Here is a 21,744-nt window from a genome sequence, read left to right on the forward strand (position 1 = left end):
GTTTTTGGCTATCCATGGTAATCTCAAGAATCTTCTCCAACATCAACATTCAAAAGTGTTGATATTCTTTCAAACCTGCTTCTTCAAGTCCAACTTTTAGTTGCATGGGAAATCACAGAGAAAACCACTTTGTGCCCATTTCTGTTATGTGCAATTATACACACATCCCAATATCTCAATATCTTTTCCAAGGTCTTCATTGCTACTAAGTGCTCCAGTGCAACATATTCCTTGAATTGTTTGTTGATGGGCAATTCTAAAAAGCAGAAGCTATGCAGCACTTTGATATCTTCTTTGTCAATTCTAACGTTGGTTGTTAATTTTTATTCTATTAAACTGTAGTCCTATTTATTTTTCACGGTGCTCCTTGACTTTCATTATTGGAGCTTGCAGATCATTATAATTTTAGCATCAAAATAGTGTCATCACCATAGATAGGTTATTGATGTTTCTTCCTCCAGTTTTAAAACCACATTCATCTTCCTTCAATCCAGCTGCCTTCAATTTATCTTCTCCGTAGATTTGAATAAATAAAAAGAGAGTATGCCGCCTTGTCTCACTCTTTTGCTAAACTGAAGCCAGGCGGTGGTGTCTCAACAATGAGTTTCTGGGATCCTTATTTTTGTAAGCACATTCCACAACCTGATGCAATTGACACCATCAAAGGCCTTTCTACAATCAATGAAGCACATAAAGAAGTTCTTTTTAGTATTATTTGGCATTTTCAATAGCATGAATCAGCAATAATGTCTTGTTTTTCTCAGACCTTTCTAAGGCTGGCTTGAACCTCTGACATCTCTCTTCTATGTAAGGCTCTAAACTGTGTTGGATGATCCTAAACATAATTTTGTGAAATTAGGAAGATTGTACAATTACATTTTGTTAAGTCTCCTTTTTATGATATCAGAATGCCAATTGACTTCTTCCAAATTGTCATTCTGGAGATTTGCTGGCTTGGTTAGAAACTTTATCCATTTTTTGACTTGGCTTGTCTATGTTCATCTTATTTATTTTATTTTAGTTATTTATCACATACGGGTGAAACTCGAAAAATTAGAATATTGTGCAAAAGTTCATTTATTTCAGTAATGCAACTTAAAAGGTGAAACTAATATATGAGATAAGACTCATTACATGCAAAGCAAGATAGTTCAAGCCATGATTTGTCATAATTGTGATGATTATGGCTTACAGCTCATGAAAACCCCAAATCCACTATCTCAGAAAATTAGAATATTACATGCAATCAATAAAACAAAGATTGTATATAGAACAATATTGGACCTCTGAAAAGTATAAGCATGCATATGTACTCAGAACTTGGTTTGGGCCCCTTTTGCAGCAATTACTGCCTCAATGCGGCATGGCATGGAAGCTATCAGCCTGTGGCACTGCTGAGGTGATATGGAAGACCAGGATGCTTCAATAGCAGCCTTCAACTCTTTTGTATTGTTCGGTCTCATGTCTCTCATCTTGACAATGCCCCATAGATTCTCTATGGGGTTCAGGTCTGGCGAGTTTGCTGGCCAATCAAGCACAGTAATCCCACAGTCATTGAACCAGTTTTTGGTGCTTTTGGCAGTGTGGGCAGGTGCCAAGTCCTGCTGGAAAATGAAGTCAGCGTCCCCATAAAGCTCATCTGCGGAAGGAACATGAAGTGCTCCAAAATCTCCTGGTAGACGGCTGCGTTGACCCTGGCCTTAATGAAGCACAGTGGTCCAAAGTCCTCTTTTCTGATGAGAGCAACTTTTGCCAAAAGCACCAAGAACTGGTTCAATGACCGTGGGATTACTGTGCTTGATTGGCCTCTCCATTCTTCCTCCATACTCTGGGTCCTTGGTTTCCAAATGAGATGCAAAAGTTGCTCTCATCAGAAAATTCTTTCCTAAGGGTTTTGTCTTTCTTTGGTTAGATTTTCTTTTCCTTCTTTGATAATTTCCACTGATTCCTCTGCCATTCAGTTTGCTCTTCATTTTGGCATTCTCTTTTCACATTTCTCCGTAGTAACTTCCTTAAGTTTATCCCATAGTACCGCTGCTTCTTGTCAAAGCAATTCCTGGTGCTTCCCTTGAACGGGGTGTTTATATGCCACAAAATGCAACTTGAACAGGGACAGCTCATAATCTATTTCTTAGTTGTTCATGTGTTTGTTGCTACCCTGAGCAACATCATTTATTTCCTGAACAACAACAATTTCTAAACAACAATGTGGTTAATTTGATTCCAATTTTCTTCAGGTCCGTATTTACAGACACCATTTTGGTGTTTGAAGTCAGTATTAGCAATGAAGAAGTCATTAGTTTGGGAGAAATTGACAAAATGATCTTTAGGTTAATTTTGGTTTCCTATGTCATTCAATTCAACTACACCAGGGGTGTCCAAACTTGGGAACTTTAAGACTTGTGGACTTCAACTCCCAGAATTCCCCAGCCAGGCTGGCTGGGGAATTCTGGGAGTTGAAGTCCACAAGTCTTAAAGTTCCCAAGTTTGGACACCCCTGAACTACACGTTCCTCTTTAATGTTTCTAACTTTGGCATGCCAGTCTCCAATCACGAGCAGGATATCTTGTTCTGTTGGTTTTAAGTAGAGCTTTATACAAAACTCACCAGCCTCCTCTTGTCCTGCATCAGAAGAAACAACAACTTGATGATCATCATATGAAAGAGTTTGCTGATTAAGTTTAATTGATATTGTTTGGTCCTTGGTTACATTGCAGCCCAGTACTGCTTTTCCTGTACCTCTCCTAACTATAAAAGCAACACCGCTTCTTTTCTTTTCCTTTTTGGCTTTGTTTTGTTTTCCATGTCTTGAATAGTAAACTGTGTCCAATCCCAGTCCCTGATGCCTAAGATGTCAATTTGTAGTTGTCTCATTTCATCTTTCACTGTGTTGAGTTTCCCCGTGTTCACGCTTCTTACATTTCACGTTCCCACTGTGATTCTTTCTTTGCAGCTGTGGATTTTCTTTTCCTGTATGGCAACGTCAGCAACTAGACATCCTCAAGGCTTTAATCTAGTCATGCGAAAAACACCATTCGTACTTTGAAATATTCTCAGCACTTCCTCAGTAGCTGGATGAATGCCATTCGACCTGAGGAATCCATCATCTGGCACCAGATCCTCTATTATTTTATGTTTTCTATTTCTACAGTATTTGGTTTTCTTTGTAAAACAACAACAACAACAACAACAGGGGTGGTTGATCTTCACCATTGTCTTATCCTGCACAATATCAATTGATGCATTTGCATTGTTACTAAAGAGATCATGCACCTCTAGCACCTTCCTATGTTACTGCTGCTTAATAGAGGTACCTGGTTGCTTTTTCTGGGCAACTGAGATGACCACCTCACTTTTGCTAACCCTTCTGGGAGAATATAGGTAGTCTTCAACTTATGACCACAACTAAGCCCATATTTTCCCATGTTAAGAAGGGCAGTTGAAAAGTGAGTTTTGTCCCATTTTACATCATTTCTTGCTGCATTTGTTAAATTAGCAATATGGTTGTTAAATGGATCTGGCTTCCCCATTGACTTTGCTTGTTGGAAGGTGGCAAAAGGTGATCACATGACCCTGGGACACTGCAACTATGATAAATGCAAGCCAGTTATCAAGCCTCCAAATTTTGAGCACGTAATAATGAGGATGCTGTAATGGTCATTACTGTGAACAGTAGTCATAAATCACTTTTTTCAGTTCCATTGTAATTTTGAATGATCCCTAAACTCTTGGCATATACTCCCAATGGTCATTGCTCATCCATCCTGGAACATCTTACCCTGTAAGGCAGCACAACTGGAACTTCTGGAGAAGGAAGAGAATAAGCTGTTATTTCCAATATAGAAATCTTATCAGCCTGTTTTTACATCTTATATCATCATCATCATTTTAGCCATTGTCTATCCACTGCAAGATGAAGGCCTCTTCTGCATGTTTAGATAGATAGATAGATAGATAGATAGATAGATAGATAGATAGATAGATAGATAGATGATTGATAGATAGATAGATAGATAGATAGATAGATAGATAGATGATAGATAGATAGATAGATAGATAGATAGATAGATAAATAGATGATTGATAGATAGATAGATAGATAGATAGATAGATGATAGATAGATAGATAGATAGATAAATAGATAGATGATTGATAGATAGATAGATGATAGATAGATAGATAGATAGATAGATAGATAGATAGATAGATAGATGATAGATAAATGATAGATAGATAGATGATAGATAGATAGATAGATAGATAGATGATAGATAGATGATAGATAGATAGATAGATAGATAGATGATAGATAGATAGATTATAGATAGATAGATGATAGATAGATAGATAGATAGATAGATAGATGATGATAGATAGATAGATAGATAGATAGATAGATAGATAGATAGATAGATAGATAGATAGATAGAATGTATAGATAGATAGAACATAACCCAATCATCTATCCTAAAATCAGTGGCGGGATCCTACCAGTTAAAAAACCGGTTCAGTGATCACACACTTCGCATGCACACACATGCACAGTTTTGTGAAAACTTATCTTCCGCATTACTACTGGGAAGGAAAACAGCTGAGGTGTGGCAATCCCCTCTGCCTTGCGACCCAGCTGTGAGGATATAAGTCAGTACAATGAAAGGGTGGGTGGGTGGCATTGGAGCGAACCGGTTCACTCCCAGCTGATTGTCGGAGCTACCGGTTCGCACGAACCAGTCCGAACTGGTAGAATCAAATCCTTACCTAAAATGCTGTTTTCCTAATTTGGATTCTTTTGTACTTCTCCCCATTAAGGAAGCTATTTTATACATTTCTTAATATACTAGGGTAGGATGGGGTTTGGCATACAAGTAGGTGTGAACTTGTTAAGCTCACATACAAACTCCTATTTAATTATTTTCCCTTTTTTCCTATCTTTAAAGATTTTCTATATAGAGCCCAGATACTTGAATTAATGGTGTCTTTCACAGATACCTTTTTATTCCTATGAATGTCATTCCAGTGGCCACTACTAAGTCATTTTTAAGTGTCTATGGAGATTCTCAGTTATCCAGGTCATGGTCGTCCCAAAGGTGCTTCTTCAAGAGGAAACTGGACTTTCTGGTTTTTCTTTGAAGATGTTTCACTTCTCATCCAAGAAGCTTCTTCAGCTCTTGGAAAAGAATGTGAATGAGAAGCGAAACACCTTCAAAGGAAAACCAGAAAAACCAGTTGCCTCTTGAAAAAGGACCCTTGGGACAAAGTCATTTTTAAGGTAATACATTAGAACTGAGGGGTTCTATCTGTACCAGAGGTGGTATTCAGCAGATTCTGACCAGTTCTGGAGAATTGGTAGTGGAAATGTTGAATAGTTCGGAGAATTGGTAAATATCACCTCTGACTGGCCCCGCCCCCATCTATTCTCTGCCTCCCGAGTCCCAGCTGATTGGGAGGGAATGAGGATTTTGCAGTAACCTTCCACTGGAGTGGGGAGAGAATGGAGATTTTAAAGTATCCTTTCCCTGCCACACCCACCAAGCCACGCCCACAGCACTGGTAGTAAAAAAAAAATTGAATCCCACCACTGATCTGTACTCCCAGGATATGGCCACATTATTTCTTTACTCCCAGTTTAAGACTTTGAGTCTCTTTTCTTATACTCTCTCTTAGGGGAAAAATAGATTTAAAATGATGAAAATAAACAAGAATCAAAATCCATCACATACGGCACCACACCAAAAGAAGAGCATTTTTGTACCTGAGACTTAGACTGTGGGGTCCTCAATGCTATCTGAGCTTGGTTGTTTTGTTGCAGATGTTTTATTACCCAATTAAGTAATATCATAAGTGCTCAACAGATGATGATGATGAAGATGATAATAATCACTCAGAGACTACCAAGGGTCCCACAATACTGTATCATTGTAGCCTAGGAGTTGCATTTGCATATTCTCCAGGTTATTGTGCACTTGGCTATTGTGCAGTTGTATATAGTGTATCTGCCAGGAGTTTGTGCTGTTCTCCAAAAAAGACTTCTCATAGCCTTGGCCTTATTGTTGCATATTGTGTTCCCTGATCTTTTAGGTGGATTGTACAGTTGGGTTTATTAGCTGCATCGGACAGTCAAGGATGACAAATCACATATTGTTAGCACTTTCACTAGGGAGTATAAATAAGAACACGAGAGAGCCCAACAGGCCAGGCACATGTAATGCTAGTGATAGGTGGTAGGACAAAGCAACAGCTCATGGAGAAGCCTTTTAACTATGCTGACGAATGTATAGTGTATGAAAAGAGAATAAAAATGCCATTATGTTTGGATAGAAGTCAGGAAAAATGAGTTAACTGTGTAGTGATCAGATGAAAAAAAAGAGGAGATTTTTTTTCTCTGTAATTCAAAAGGATCTATAATATTTACATTATTAGTTAATGAGTTAACATCCCACTCTGCTTTAATGAGACATTTCCAGAAATAAATTTTCTGAGCACTTCAAAAGCCATCTCTTATGGAAGTTTTTGAATGAATTTCCATTCGCGTCTTGAAATTAGAGCACTCAATGCATAAATAATTTAGAAGTGGTGCAAATAGCTCTATCTAGTAGTTTCTCCAAGCTGTAGATCTGATGCCCTTGATCCATGATGACGAACCTATGGCACACGTTCCATAGGTGGCACACGGAGCCATTTGTTAGGACATGCAAGGCGTTGCCCTGTCAGCTCCACCGCGCATGCGCATGCTGGCCAACTAACTTCGGCCTTCTTTTTCAGCCTCATGGAAGCTTCCTGAAGGCTCCGGAGGGTGAAAGACAGCCCTACGGGCAAACTGGAAGTCCGTTCCCGAACTTCCAGGTTGCTCGTAGGGCCATTTTTTACTTTCTGTAGTCTTCAGGGAATCCTCCTGAAGCCTCCGGAGGGCTTCCAGGGGAGGGGGGAGAGGCTGTTTTACCCTCCCCAGGCTCCTAGAAAGCCTCTGGAGCATGGGGAGGGTGAAAAACAAGTCCATTATGGGCCAAAAGTGGGGGGGAGGGCGGGTGTTGCGTGCACATGTGCATGGGGGGATATTGTATGTGCATGCAGGCGGGGATTGCTCACATAGCATTATGGGTGTGGGCATGCCCATGCATGACTCCCCTGCGCTCCCCCCGCTTTTGGCACGCGATGGGAAAAAGGTTAGCCATCACTGCCCTAGATAGCTGAGGTAGCCGAGTCCATCATGAACTGCCCTTAGAAATTGTACCAGGATGAGATATTTGAGCAGGGGTGTCAAAGTCCTAACCCATGGGCTGGGTATGTCACGCGCTAGCTATGCCCATGCCTGGTTTTGTGAAGAGGGGGAAAGTCCTGATATGTCATGTGACATCACCATGATGATGTGAGTTTGACACCCCTGGCCTAGAGGGAGAGGGTGATGGGGAGAGGAGGGGAGAGAGAGGGGGAGAAAGAGGGGTAAGGGAGAGAGGGTGAGGGGGAGATTATATATATATGGAGGAGAGCCTGTGGCTTAGTGGCTAATACCACTGCCTAATACCATGTTTCCCCGAAAATACAACATGTCCTGAAACTAAACCCTTGCGACATTTTTCGCGTGCGCAAAAATATAAGCCCACCCTCGAAAATAAACCCTCTGGACAATCCCTCCCCTCCAACCAGGCAGAGCACCGCTCGCCGACCTAGCGGTATCCCGAAGGCACCAAGCCATGGGAATGAGGTGGGGGCAAAGGCGCTTGCGTTGCTTGGTGCTTTTGGGGTACCACTAGGTCAGTCAGCGGCACTGTGCCCAGCTGAAGAGGGGGGGTTGCTGGGCAGCTGCTCTCTTGCAAGCGGGCTTCCGAAGAGCCGGGCACAGCCTCAGGGTCGAATGGCTGTGTTGTGCTGTCGCAGCAGCAACACAGCAGCCATGAGGTGACCAAGCTTATGAGCAGCCGCCCGGCAACCCCCCTTTCCAGCCGGGTACAGCGCCGCTGACCGACCTAGCAGTACCCGGAAGGCACCAAGCAACGCGAGCGCCTGTTCGCCGCCCTCCGCCTCCCGCGGCTCGGTGCCTTCGGAATGCCCCTAGGTGAGTGAATGGGGCTCTGCATGGCTGGAGGGGAGTTTCGCAGCGGCTTTTCCGCTCCCCGCTCGCGCGAAGGGCATCTGCACTGCTGGCGCCGTCCGCCGCTTGGTTTTTTTTTTTCAAAGCACAGAGGATGGTTGCCGCTCTGGAAGTACGCTCTATGGTTGTGGGCTGCAGATTGTACAACCATAGAGCGTACTTCCAGAGCGGCATCCATCCTCTGTGCTTTGGAAAAAAAAAACCAAGCGGCGGACGGCGCCAGCAGTGCAGATGCCCTTCGCGCGAGCGGGGAGCGGAAAAGCCGCTGCGAAACTCCCCTCCAGCCATGCAGAGCCCCATTCACTCACCTAGGGGCATTCCGAAGGCACCGAGCCGTGGGAGGCGGAGGGCGGCGAACAGGCGCTCGCGTTGCTTGGTGCCTTCCGGGTACTGCTAGGTCAGTCAGCGGCGCTGTACGCGGCTGGAAAGGGGGGTTGCCGGGCGGCTGCTCATAAGCTTCGTCACCTCATGGCTGCTGCGTTGCTGCTGCGACAGCGCAACACAGCCATTCGACCCTGAGGCTGTGCCCGGCTCTTCGGGAACCCAGTCACAGGGGAGCAGCCGCCCGGCAACCCAAAAATAATAAGCCCTCCCCTTTAATAAGCCCAAGGCCATATTTCGTGGGTCAAAAAAATATAAGCCCCTGGCGTATTTTCGGGGAAACACGGTATGTAATACAGCCCTGGTTCGAATCCCAGTAAGGGTATGGCTAGCTGATGAGAGCTAAATAGCTTGAAATAGATCTATACTAGTCTCCCTTTATTTATTTATCAGCACAAATACACAAATATAAAAAGGCAACATTAAAAATAAAAAATATGGTTTTCTGCCTGGATGGTCTTCTGTATGAGCCAAAGGACAGAAAGAGGGAGTAGTGAGCTCCCTCCCATATTTGGGCATACCAGGGGTTGTAACACAAATACATACATACATACATACATACATACATACATACATACATACATACATACATACAGCCTATTGTTATAACTAAAAGCAGACATGATACTTATTATTTTTTCAGTATATTAGCATACTGGTTGTATCTATCTCTTTTTCTTTCCTGGTTCATACACATACACCCCTAAATTGAGGCAATTACAAAATAGGATGATATCAGCCATTTAAAGTAGGCCAAACAGGTGATATTCAGCATGTTCTGACCAGTTCTGGAGAACCGGTAGCGGAAATTTTGTGTAGTTCAGAGAACTGGTAAATACCTCCTCTGACTGGCCCCGCCCCATCTATTCTCTGCCTCCCGAGTCCCAGCTGATCAGGGCGAAGGGGAATGGGGATTTTGCAGTATCCTTCTCCTGTCACGCCCACCAAGCCACACCCACCGACCCATGCCATGTCCACCAAGCCACGCCCACAGAACCGGTAGTAAAAAAAAAAATTGAATCCCACCTCTGAGGCCAGATCAGGAAACAGATTCCTCAAGAACTATCTAATTGTATTGGGAAATAACAATAAAGGCTAACAGAGTTTCCCTCTGTCACGCTCTTATACCAAACAAAATGAAGGTGGGATTATCTTGAGTTTCTGTCTCATACTCTCTTGTTTCCTAACGCTAAATTGGTGGTTATTTAATGGCTCTTATTTTCCTTTCTCAATGTTATCTGTGCACTCCTCTACAGTTAATAATAACATAATTCTTATAGCATGCCAAAAGCTGATATCAGTATTATAATTGAGAATTTTTTCCATATCTCATCAGCCCCCAGTGGTTGTAATAAATCACTTTTTAAAAACCATGACACCACCCTACACTTCATTAGATGGTCTTTGATAAATAATTACTTCTCAGCTTCCCTTTCTTCCAGAAAAGTAGAAATAAAAATATAAATTCCCTTTGTTGTTTTCATATTACGGTGGTCTGATTAGGATTTTAAAAATTTAAAAGTTTGGAGAAGGCTGGATTGCATTTTAATTTGGAAGTTTAAAAGAAGAGAATGGCCACAAGTAAAACTTGTGGATTAAACTTACTTTCTCCCACCCCTTACTGTCATGAAATCCTGCAAAAATTCAGTCCCAATTCAATCATTTTTTTTTAAAAAAATGGCTTTTTATTTAAGATCTACCTGTAGATTTAGTAGGTGTTTAATCATAACAAATAGGTCTTTTTCTGTGGCATACAAATTATGGAACTGGACTCTGAGGAACAGATCTATCACATTATCTAATTTTAAATGCAAAGTAAATTATGGACGTACAAACTTTCAGCTTGCCTAGCTTGCATTGAGTTAAGAGGAATTATCTTGGACCACATATAAAATATGTACAATACAGTTAATGTATATAAATCATATAACTAGGTAGCCTAGTAGTGAAGACCATCGCCTCCCAATCGGAAGGTTGAGAGTAGGGTCCTAGGTAGAGGCAGTAGATGTTTGTCTATCAGGGTGCAAAGAAAAAATATCTGCTGCGAACTCTCCATGGCATCAAGAAGGGCATCCGGTCAGTAAAGGCTCAGTTCCATCCAGTCACCCTACTCTACTCCTAATTAACAGATTACAGCAGTGTTCCTCAAACTTGGCGACTTTAAGTCCTGTGGACTTCAACTCCCAGAATCCCCCAGCCAGCATAGCTGGCTGGGGAATTCTGGGAGTTGAAGTCCACAGGACTTAAAGTCGCCAAGTTTGAGAAACACTTGATTACAGGGTCATAAAAAGGAGAGTTTAATATATATATAAATTGCATAATAATGTTAAAACATTACAATGTTCTGGGACTGCATTACTAGCTTTCCAGGGCCACATGCATCCTGCAGGTTGGACATGCCTGATGTAAATCATGCAGGTATTTATACAATAGCTATTCTAAGACCAGCTATTCATTTTGAATAATTTTATTTTAAATATTTATTTTATCGTTCTTATTATCTTCTTTCAGATTAGATGGGTTGTTTTATTGATCATGCACTATTTTAGGCTCCCCAAAGAGGAAGGACATTATAAAAAATAAAGTGACGTTGTTATGAGGAAAACAATGTTGTGTTGATACATCAAACTAAGTAATAAAGCATTATTTGCATACCACAAAAGCTAGATTGCACATCATGCTAATCGCAAACTACCAAAACACATTGTGTCTAGTAATATGTCTACTAATTGGCCATGTTTATTGCCCACTTAATAAATAAGCATATTAATTAAGCATATTATTAAGCATATTATTAAGCATATTATTAAGCAAAGCAAGTGACTGTTGGTGCAAACTGTAAGACATGGTTTCCAGCCCTGCAAATCTCCCCCGCCATCTGTCTGTCTGTCTGTCTGTCTGTCTGTCTGTCTGTCTGTCTGTCTATCTATCTATCTATCTATCTATCTATCTATCTATCTATCTATTTATCTCTCTCTCTCTCTCTATCTATCTATCTATCTCTATATCTATCTCTATATCTATATCTATATCTATATCTATCAATCATCTAGCATCTATCTATCTACCTACCTACCTACCTACCTATCTTATCTATATCTATCTATCTATCTATCTATCTATCTATCTATCTATCATCTATCTATCATCTATCTATCTATCATCTATCTATCTATATCTATCTATCATCTATCTATCTATCTATCTATCTATCTATCAATCAATCAATCAATCTATCTATCTATCTATATTCATAGATTTTCACGGGTGTAGGTATGCTGGTCTTGTTGTATTCAGGTCTTTTCCTGTGTAAGATTGAGATTGTCTTGGCAACGTTTCAGCGAAGCCTCACTCGCCATCTTCAGGCTGGGATTTGGGCTTAAACTTAAACTGTGGTCAAACCCAATGGTTCCCTAGGACACACCCTCTACCGGAAAAAAAACATATACCAACCGCTACTTAAAAGCATAATCCCATCACCACCTTGCACAGATCAACTCTGTAACCAAGACCCTCATCTCTAGAACCAAATGCTTAGTTGACAAAGACCACCTGAAAACTGGATTACACACTCTCACAAATGTATTAATCTCCAACGGATTCCAAAGAAAAACAATTACCAACCTAATCCAAAGGGAGACTCTCCCCAAAAACCAAGACACAGAACAGGACAACGGCATCGCTCTCCTCCCTTACATCAAAGGCACCACAGATAAAATCAGCAAAATTCTCCACAAACACAATATCAAGACAGCCTTCAACACTGACCAAAACATAGCCAACATAATAATAATAATAATAATAATAATAATAATAATAATAATAATAATAATAACAACAACAATAATAATAAACTTTTATTTCTAGACCGCACCCTTTCCTAGGCAGGACTCAGGGCGGTGTACAGTCATGTTAAAACCATATACAAATACATAGACCTGAACATAGACATAGACGTAGACATAGACGTAGATGTAGGCGTAGACGGAGGAGGTAAAAAATATACTGTACAATTCTTAGTTAAAATACAAATACAATTAAAATTCCCTTAAAAAAAAATTCCCCAATAAAATGTTTGCCAGGAGGTGGAAGATGGAACTGTCAATCGGCTAAGCCAGCTAGTCGGAACAGGTGAGTCTTGAGCTTCTGTTAAGAAACCCCAAAGACAAAATCCAGCTAGAAAACCAAGGAGTCTACAAAATACCATGCAAAATCAGAAGCCACATTTCAAACAGAGCAAAAGTAAAACAGAAGAGTAAACTGATATGAATAATACCCATAAAAATCAATTTCCTCTAAAATAAGATACTTAATTTATATTGTTAATTGACCCTCACATCTTCCACAAACAAAACATTCTCAGACAAATAAAATAGAGTTGTACTCCTATACACATTCCCCTCCCTGCCTCCAGTGGATTCCACAAAAAGACAAACAGAATGAAGACAACAGAAATAGAAAGCCTAGCTGGCCTTGGATGAGATTGAGAAAATTGGATGGAGATGAATTTTAAGGCAAGAGGTTGGAAGTTAGAGGTGTTTTTTCAGGAGGCAACTGGACTTTCTTGTTTTCTTTTTCTTTTGAAGACCTTTTGCTTCTCAACCAAGAAACTTCTTCCGCTCTGACAGGATAGTGGGGAATGGAAGGATCCTGTCCACTATCCTGTCAGAGCTGAAGAAGTTTCTTGGATGAGAAGCAAAAGATCTTCAAAAGAAAAATAAATAAATAAATAAAAAGTTCAGTATTCTCCTGAAAAAGCATCTTTGGGACAACCATGACCTGGGTGACTGAGAATCTATACAGAATTACAAGTAGGCCTCAATTTACAACTAATCTTTTAGCAACCATTTGATATTATGACAGCACTAAAAAATGTGATTTACAACTGGTCCTTGCATTTACATTGCAAAATATCCACGGTTGTGTGATCAAAACCTGGGTGCTTGGCAACTGACACATATTCATTTAGTGACCATTTCATGTTGCAAAGGACTAAAAAACTATCACTTGTCCTCACACTTACAACCATTAAAGCATCCCAGGGTTATGCGATTTCTATTTGCAACCTTCCCATCTGTTTCTGAAAAGGAAACTCAATGGGGGAAGTGGATTCACTTAATGACTGCATGACTCACTTAACAATTGCAGTGATTCACTTAACATTCATGGCAAAAATAAGGCCTTAACATCAGGCGGTGACTCACTTAACAACTGCCCAGCTTAAAATGGAAATTCTGGTATATACTTATATACCAATTGTGGTCGTAACTCGAGGACTACCTGTATTACAAGAGGGGTTGAATCAACAGATGAAACTTCAAAGAATCTCTTAGCAGTAGTATCTGCAGTCATCTGGCTCTGTTGCTCAAGACTTTGTTTTCAACAGTCTTCCATTCTTTTGAGCAAACATAAGACAATCCTCCCTGTAATTCACAGGTTATTACTTGCGGGAAAATCCTTATCTTCTTTTTTTAGGTAAATATGGTAATAGAAAATACAACTCCTTGATTAGTTAGGAAAGGATTTGCATTCGTGATAAATTACATATTTGTTCAACTCAGAATCCTATCAAACGTTTCTTGATCTTTTTCTGGGGCCAGCATAAAGATCATAAATGAGCTTTTTTTAATGTATTTGTGCCGGAGGATGACTAAACCAACAAGTTAGAAGGGAAGCTGAGAAATCAAGGGAAAAAATCTAGCTGAAATATATGCAAAGCTGGAGGAGCTGCTCATGACCTCAATAGCACAGGATTCATAGCTTCTGTAAATGCAGAGATCCCATGGCAGATTTGATAAAATCTGTTAGAGGGAATCCATTTTAGGAAGTTGTCCTTTAAACTGTTACCCATTTTTAGTGGCAAGTACAGGTAGTTCTCAACTTGCGACCACCATTGAACCCAAAAATTCTCTTGCTAAATGAAACATTTGTTGAGTGAGTTTAGCCCCATTTTACAACATGTCTTGCCACAGTTGTTAAGTGAATCACTGCCGTTGTTAAATGTTATTAAGTAAATCTGGCTTCCCCATTGACTTTGCATGTCAGAAAGTCGCAAAAGAGGATTACATGACCCTGGGGACACTACAACCGTCATAAATATGAGTCAATTGCCAAGCATCTGAATTTTGGTCACATGACCAGGGGGCTGCTACTATAGTTGTAAGTGTGAAAACTGACAAGTTACTTTTTTCAGTGCCGTTGTAGTTTTGAAGGTCCCTAAATGAACTGTTGTAACTTGAGGACTACCTGTGGGTACCAGTTCAAGTTTCAGCCTCTCTAACAGCTTTGCCAAGCAAATATGAGGTGGGTTCAGGGGTGAAATCCAGCAGGTTGAGTAGTTCGGAGAACCGGTAGTGGAAATTTTGAGTAATTCGGAGAATCGGCAAATGCCACCTCTGGCTGGCCACAGAGTAAGGTGGGAATGGGGATTTTGCAGTATCCTTCCCTTGCCTTGCCCACCAAGCCATGCCCACCAAGCGACACACTCTCGCCCATAGAACCGGTAGTAAAAAAAATTGAATTTCACCACTGGGTAGGTTCATAAGAATGTCAACAACAATGGGACCATCTCAGTGGCTTGTTAGTCTCTTGGGGGCCCCAGGCCTGATGAGATATCCAGGTTTTGAGGGACTTCTGGAAATACTTCCTAGTAACTCTTCCTTCTGGAAATTTAAGTTGGGGGCTATGATTTTCTCTAGTTAGGCCCCAAATTGACAGCCAAAGTTTACTTTCAGCCTTTCATAAAGTTAGAATCCCTTTTGCTAATCTAGGGCTTTTGCTAAGTATGCCAGATATGTTGGCAGGTTTGTAGCAGAGCTTCTGAAATAGATTTAATATATTAAAATGAAAGCTTTTTTAATTTCCTTCTCAGTTTAACTTTGTAGGTTAGTTTAACTTTCACACATAATCACCAGCCTGTAGGGTGTTTGTTGTTGTTGTTGTTCTCTCTAAAAAGCTAAACTAAACTAATCCTTGCTCAATCACCTTCTTTATTTTCATACGTAGCCCTAATTATATCATCAGCACTCTACATTTTTGTTGCCATTTATTATGTGTCAGCTCTTATTATTTTATGTTAAGCTGTTATGTTTGGGGAAAGGCTGAGTGGAAAAACAAAGAAACAAAAAAAATATTTAAACATCTTTTGCTATTTTAAGTGGTTTAAATTATTGCATTAAAACATGTTGACTTACACTCTAGCCAAACCCTCTAGATTGCAGAAAGTTGATGGACTAAGCTATTTGCTATATTTATCCCATGTGAGAATCCACATGTTTGCCTACTGCTTTTCTTAGGATGGCTGATGGACATATGGCATTCTGCTGAAATGATTTGAACCTTTCTTGAGAATAAATTGGGATATGTGCGTGCCATTGAGTTTGAGTTGACTTTCAGAAACAGTTTGCCCATTGCCTGCTTCCTAGGGCAGAGAGGGACTGGCCCAAAATCACCCAAATAGCTTTGTACCCAAGGTGGGGTTAGAATCTCTAGAAAGTTAGCACCCACCCCTCTCCTAGAAGAACAGATGAGAAAGAACATATATTTTGAGAAATATTTCTTCCTAAAGGAAGAAATGGAGAAACATGGTCTTGGAAAGCTGTCCCCACCTTTCTTAATAGCCCTTATCAGATGTCAGCACTTAAGAAATAAAGAGATAGATAGCTCTATTCATAAGCAAATTCCATGCAGTAAGGTCTGAACAAAGGTAGGTCAGCCCTCAGCCACAATAGGAATTACCCCAAAAGCCCCTTCATTGCATCAGCGAAACTTCAACCAAATTTAGCTCAGACAAACTACTAGGATTTGTACATGGCATCATGGGAGTCTGACAACAGTCAATAGAATACATGTTCTTGCAGAGGAACAGGAAGCTCAAGTTCAAAGGTCAAGAGAAGGTATAAAAACCCTTCACTCTCAACTCCATGTGGTTAGCTGCCCAGAACCATATGCTTGGTGGTTCTGTTAATCATTAAACCATCTTTCCAATCAGCCTCCAGCCTCCATTTTGTCTCCAGTGCCTTTCTCCTGGCTTGGAACTGGACCTGGATATTTCTTCCAACAAATCCCAGTCTCCTGCCTTAACCACTATGTCAAACTAACTCTCAAACTGGGATACTGTTTGTCAAATAAACAAACTATAAAACTCTAGTTTGGGTAGTCTGGAGGAAGCTTTCTTATTTGAGCTGATCCATTACACCAGATCTCTTTTTAAAAAAAACAAGATAATACTATACATACTACATCCAGTTCAGGAAACAGATTGAATACAATTGTGAGAAATGCATAGCATATATGCACACATGCAGGTTTGAAGCATACAGCTATGAAACAGTTCTGGGACACAGTTCTTCCTCAATAAGGGGGATACTAAAGGTTAAGCATACCACAATTTCTGTCAACACACCAACAAAGCTCCCTATTTTGGAGAAAACAATATAAATTTAGGTTGCCCCTTGAAGTCTAACAAATCTCGGGTATTGCAAAGCTGAATTATTCTGAAGAAAGCTTGGGATACAATGCAGTTTTTCTTTTATTATGTAATTAAAAAAACCATGTATGCTTGGGAACTATTTATGGCATACAATACAATACAATACAATACAATACAATACAATACAATACAATACAATAGTAGAGTTGGAAGGGACATTGGAGGTCTTCTAGTCCAACCCCCTGCCTAGGCAGGAAACCCCTATACCGTTTCAGACAGATGGCTATCCAACATCTTCTTAAAGACTTCCAATGTTGGGGCATTCACAACTTCTGGAGACAAGCTGTTCCAATGATTAATTGTTCTAACTGTCAGGAAGTTTCTCCTCAGTTCTAAGTTGCTTCTCTCCTTGATTAGTTTCCACCCATTGCTTCTAGTTCTACCCTCAGGTGCCTTGGGGAATAACTTGACTCCCTCTTCTTTGTGGCAACCCTGAGATATTGGAACACTGCTATTCAGCCCATAATTCAGCCCATCCTATTAGCCCTCTTTCAAAACATATATTTTGATATGTGCAATAGAGTTTACATTCACTCACGTGCTTTGGTTGTTGGAGTTTAAATGTAAAGCTACAGGGGGAAAAAAAAACCACCTTTTTATTATTCTTTCCAAAACCTAGTCATAAATTTAAGAGAAGTGATTACTGGGCAGAATGGCACATAAAATCAGCAGAGGTCTGTTGTGCTGCAGGAAGGAGATGAAGTAAAATAAACAATTTGGTACTTTTTGAGCATTTAAATCCTAGTTCCTAAGACCCAGGTGGGCTTCCTCAGATGCTTAGGGAGCAAACTCAGAGGATTTCAGATTCCAGCCAATTCTAATTTTATTACCAAAGTTTATATAGCTATAAAGGCAGAATTGCAGGGGGCTGTCATGTTTTTTTTTTTTACAAAGCAGTTTATAAGAGGTGACATCTGGCAAAGAGACAGATCTATAAAAATCAGGCTGGTGGATGTAGTGTCATTTTTTTCTGTCATCCTCCCAGAAACAGTAATATTATTTTGACACACACATTCACTCTGACTGTCAAGCTTCTATTTTTATAGTGAGCTTGCCGCACAATATCCCTAAGCAATACAAAACCTTTGGGCTAATGCAAAGAATGACATCTCTGCATCTCTAGGATTACACTTATTTGCAGGCTTGACTTTGCTTGGCAGGATTTCACCTCCCACTCAAGAACAATGTCATTTCTGGGAAAGAGGCATGGTTAGGAAACAATAATTAAAATGGGAACCAAGTAAGAAGTGAGAAAGAAAATATGCAGAGATAACAATAAGAAAACTCTCTGGGTTGATGCTTCTTGATTATTACACCCCATCTCTCTCCCCCTCCCCTTCCCTTCCTCCCTCCCCCCTCCCTCTCTTGCACAGGTACACACAGGAACACCCACAAACTGCTGGAAGTAAATCTCCCATCAGGTGTTACAGGCAGCAGAGTCCCCTATCTGTTTATTCTCTCACTTTTGCCTTCTGACTTGGCCTTTCAGATGTCTATTAGCGCCAGAAATATTTATAGTCTCCTAACAAGACGTCACTCTTGAATCATTTTTTCACTTGTGTAGCACTTTCGATTCCAAAGCAAAAGGGCATTTTGACATACACAGAGAAGCAGCTGCATTTCCTGAGAAGTTGCTGTGCAATTCCAGAAAAATAGCAATTGCACTTAGACTTATATACCACTTCACAGTGCTTTACAGCCCTCTCTAGCTGGTTTATAGAGTCAGCATATCGCCCCAACAATCTGGGTCAGCATATGGGCATCTCAAGGTGCTCAGAAACCTTTTTGCTTCTGAAGACTAGCAGGAATTACATTTTGGCAGTGGTGCTCATTCATTCTTGCACTTTCAGAATTAGACTGGCCTAAAGGAATGAAAAGAAAAAGGAAAGGAAGAAAGACCATAAGGAAGGCTGAGCACCAAAGAATCAAGGCTTTTGAACTATGGTGCTGGAGAAGACTCCTGCGAGTCCCTTGGACTGCAAGGCGATCAAACCTGTCAGTCCTAGAGGAGATCAATCCTGACTGTTCTTTAGAAGATGAAACACAAGTACTTTGGCCACCTAATGATAAGGAAGGAGAGGCTCTTCTCACAGGAAAAGAGCCTAATGCTGGGAAAGATTGAGGGCAAAAGAAGAAGGGGATGGCAGAGAATGAGTTGGCTGGATGGAGTCACCGAAGCAGTAGGCGTGAGCTTAAATGGAATCTGGAGGATGGTAGAGGACAGGAAGGCCTGGAGGAACGTTGTCCATGGGGTCACAATGGGTCAGACATGACTTTGCAACTAAAGAACAACAAATGTTATGCTTTCAAATACAACAAAGGATGGAAACTAATCAAAGAGAGAACCAACCTAGAACCAAGGAGAAATTTCCTGACAGTTAGAACAATTAATCAGTGGAACAACTTGCCTCTAGACCTTCTGAGTGCTCCAACATTGGAGGTTTTTAAGAAGAGATTGGACAACTATTTGTCTGAAATGGTATAGGCTTGAGCAGGGGTTGGACTAGAAGACCAGGGTCTTCCAACTCTGTTATTTTGCTATTCTGATGCCCGACAATGAGAAATACAACATTTGGAGCACATGCTTTGCTGTATATGTTTTTATAATCATGTTTGAAACCATGATGGGCAGCAACTCCATGTGGCATAGATCTAATTAATTCTATTCTAGTTTTGCAAGACTATTGTATTAGAACTAAAGTCACCTTCACCAGGATATATGTTCTGAAGCAGAGAGGTAATATGCAAATATCCATTGTTTTTGACATTTGCTTCCCTCTCTTACTCATTAATCAAAATGTTAAAATTTTCTCAATTGCAATTTTTATATACATTATTGTTTTTTAGCTTTATTGAATGCTACCCATAGTAGATAGAAGTAGATGCCCACATACATTCTATGGTTTTACACACACACACACACACACACACACACACAAACAGTGATTCTATGGGCCAGGTCTCTCCAGATCATCAGATCAGAGGTGGGTTCCTACCGGTTCAGACTGTTTTGGCTGAGTAGGAGTAACTTGGCCGCTCATGGACCTGAACTGGTTCTATCAACGGCGCCATAGGCGGCGCCATCTTGTTTTTTGCTTCTGCGCATGCACCAAAACAATTTTTTTACTACTGTGCATGCATATATAGCGTGCATCATGCAAAGCGATCCCTGAGTGAACAGGCAGTAAAAGAAGCCGAAACGCACCCCTGCATCAGATCTTGAATTAGTTCTTTGGAGTTTTTCTATGATCTGGCTGGTGTCAGCTTTGATGGTGAATATATACTGTAGTAACATATGATACGTAATATTTTTTTTTAAAAAAAACCTATGCTTTAAGTAAATAAGATTATATTGAAGATTTGCCTTTGGAAAATTAGTAGTTTGATGAGAGACGTCCCCCAAAAAGGCAAGGAAGAGCGTGTCTGCCTGTCCATTACCTCAGCAGTTGACTAGAGGGGAGAGGGATTATAAATAAAGCAAAGAAGAAGAGAAAGGCTATGTATAAACAATCTAATAAATATATCCAAAGCAAAGGAAGAGGTGGAAGGATGAATATTATTAAATGTTTGGTGTACTACTTAGGACAAATGTTTATGGAGATTCTCAATCATTCAGGATATGGTTGTCTCCTAAAGGTGCTTTTTCAAAAGGCACCTGGACTTTCTATGTTTTTTCCTCCTCTTGAAGATCCAAAGAGCATCTTCAGTTCTGAGTGAATGAATGGTGGGGAATGGAAGAATTTATATTCCTTGCAGTGATCTGGTTTGAAGTCAGTTTTGAAAGATGGTCATTCGTTCCCTGAGAATCATTGTTGTCCCTTAGAAGTTTATATGTGACCCTGATTCTTGAAGAAACATCTGCCAGTTCACCTGAACCGGAGAGGACCGGCTGAATACCAACTCTGCCTTACACCTTTTATATGGCTTATTCCATCGGAACCAATTTTATTTATTTTTATTTGTTTATTTTGTCAAGCGTGTATAAGATAATAGATATAAGTACATACAAGATTATGAATACATGAAATGGATACAAATAAATGGGGTTGTTAGGACAGGGACATTAGGCACATTGGTGCACTTATGCACGCCACTTTACGTAACTTAGTTTTTAACTTAGTTTTTCTCAACCTTGGCAACTTGAAAAAGTGTGGACTTCAGCTCCCAGAATTCCCCAGCCAGCAATTGCCAGTAATTCTGGGAGTTGAAGTCCACACAGTTTCCAGTTGCCAAAGTTGAGAAACACTGTCTTAAAGCATTGAATGATTTCTATGGACATGCTGCCTGTGGAATTCCCTTGCTGGATGAGCACTGCTTTTGTCACTAACTGAGGATTGGAATGGTAAAAAAAAATAATTTAGACAAATAGAAGACTTCCTTTCAAGTGCCTTTTATTTTTATTTTTTAAAAAAATAGTATTTCAAAATTATCTGATGCAGTGCAAAACAGACACTGAAGAAGTATACATTTTAAAAAGAATGAGCCAGCTACCAAGACATATTCATTCTGGTTTCATTAAAAACCTGGCACTAACGATTCAAGCTGAAATGTCACCAATAAATATTCTTTTTCAGTTATCGATGTTTTCCATGCTACACCCTGCTGCATCTCTCCTCATGTCCTTTTTGTCTCTCTACATTTCCATCAATTGTAGGAAAGTAGTCAAGACCACATTTCCAAGAATGTTAATGTCTTTCTATTATGTAAACTTTTCAGCCTTATTGCCTTTTACATTATTTTGTTTCTGAAGTCAAAAGCAGCCCTTGTCTTTTTGCAATATAC

At 40.2% G+C, this 21,744-nt stretch overlaps 1 protein-coding gene across 1 annotated transcript in view; it reads left to right on the forward strand.

Moving 5' to 3' along the window:
- The window catches only part of FHIT (fragile histidine triad diadenosine triphosphatase), a 1,079,102-nt gene that overhangs the window by 421,973 nt on the left and 635,385 nt on the right, over window positions 1–21,744 (forward strand). The window lies entirely within an intron of this gene.

The sequence above is a fragment of the Natrix helvetica genome (assembly GCF_964273705.1).
Source record: "Natrix helvetica genome assembly, chromosome: 1".
Taxonomy (NCBI): domain Eukaryota; kingdom Metazoa; phylum Chordata; class Lepidosauria; order Squamata; family Natricidae; genus Natrix; species Natrix helvetica.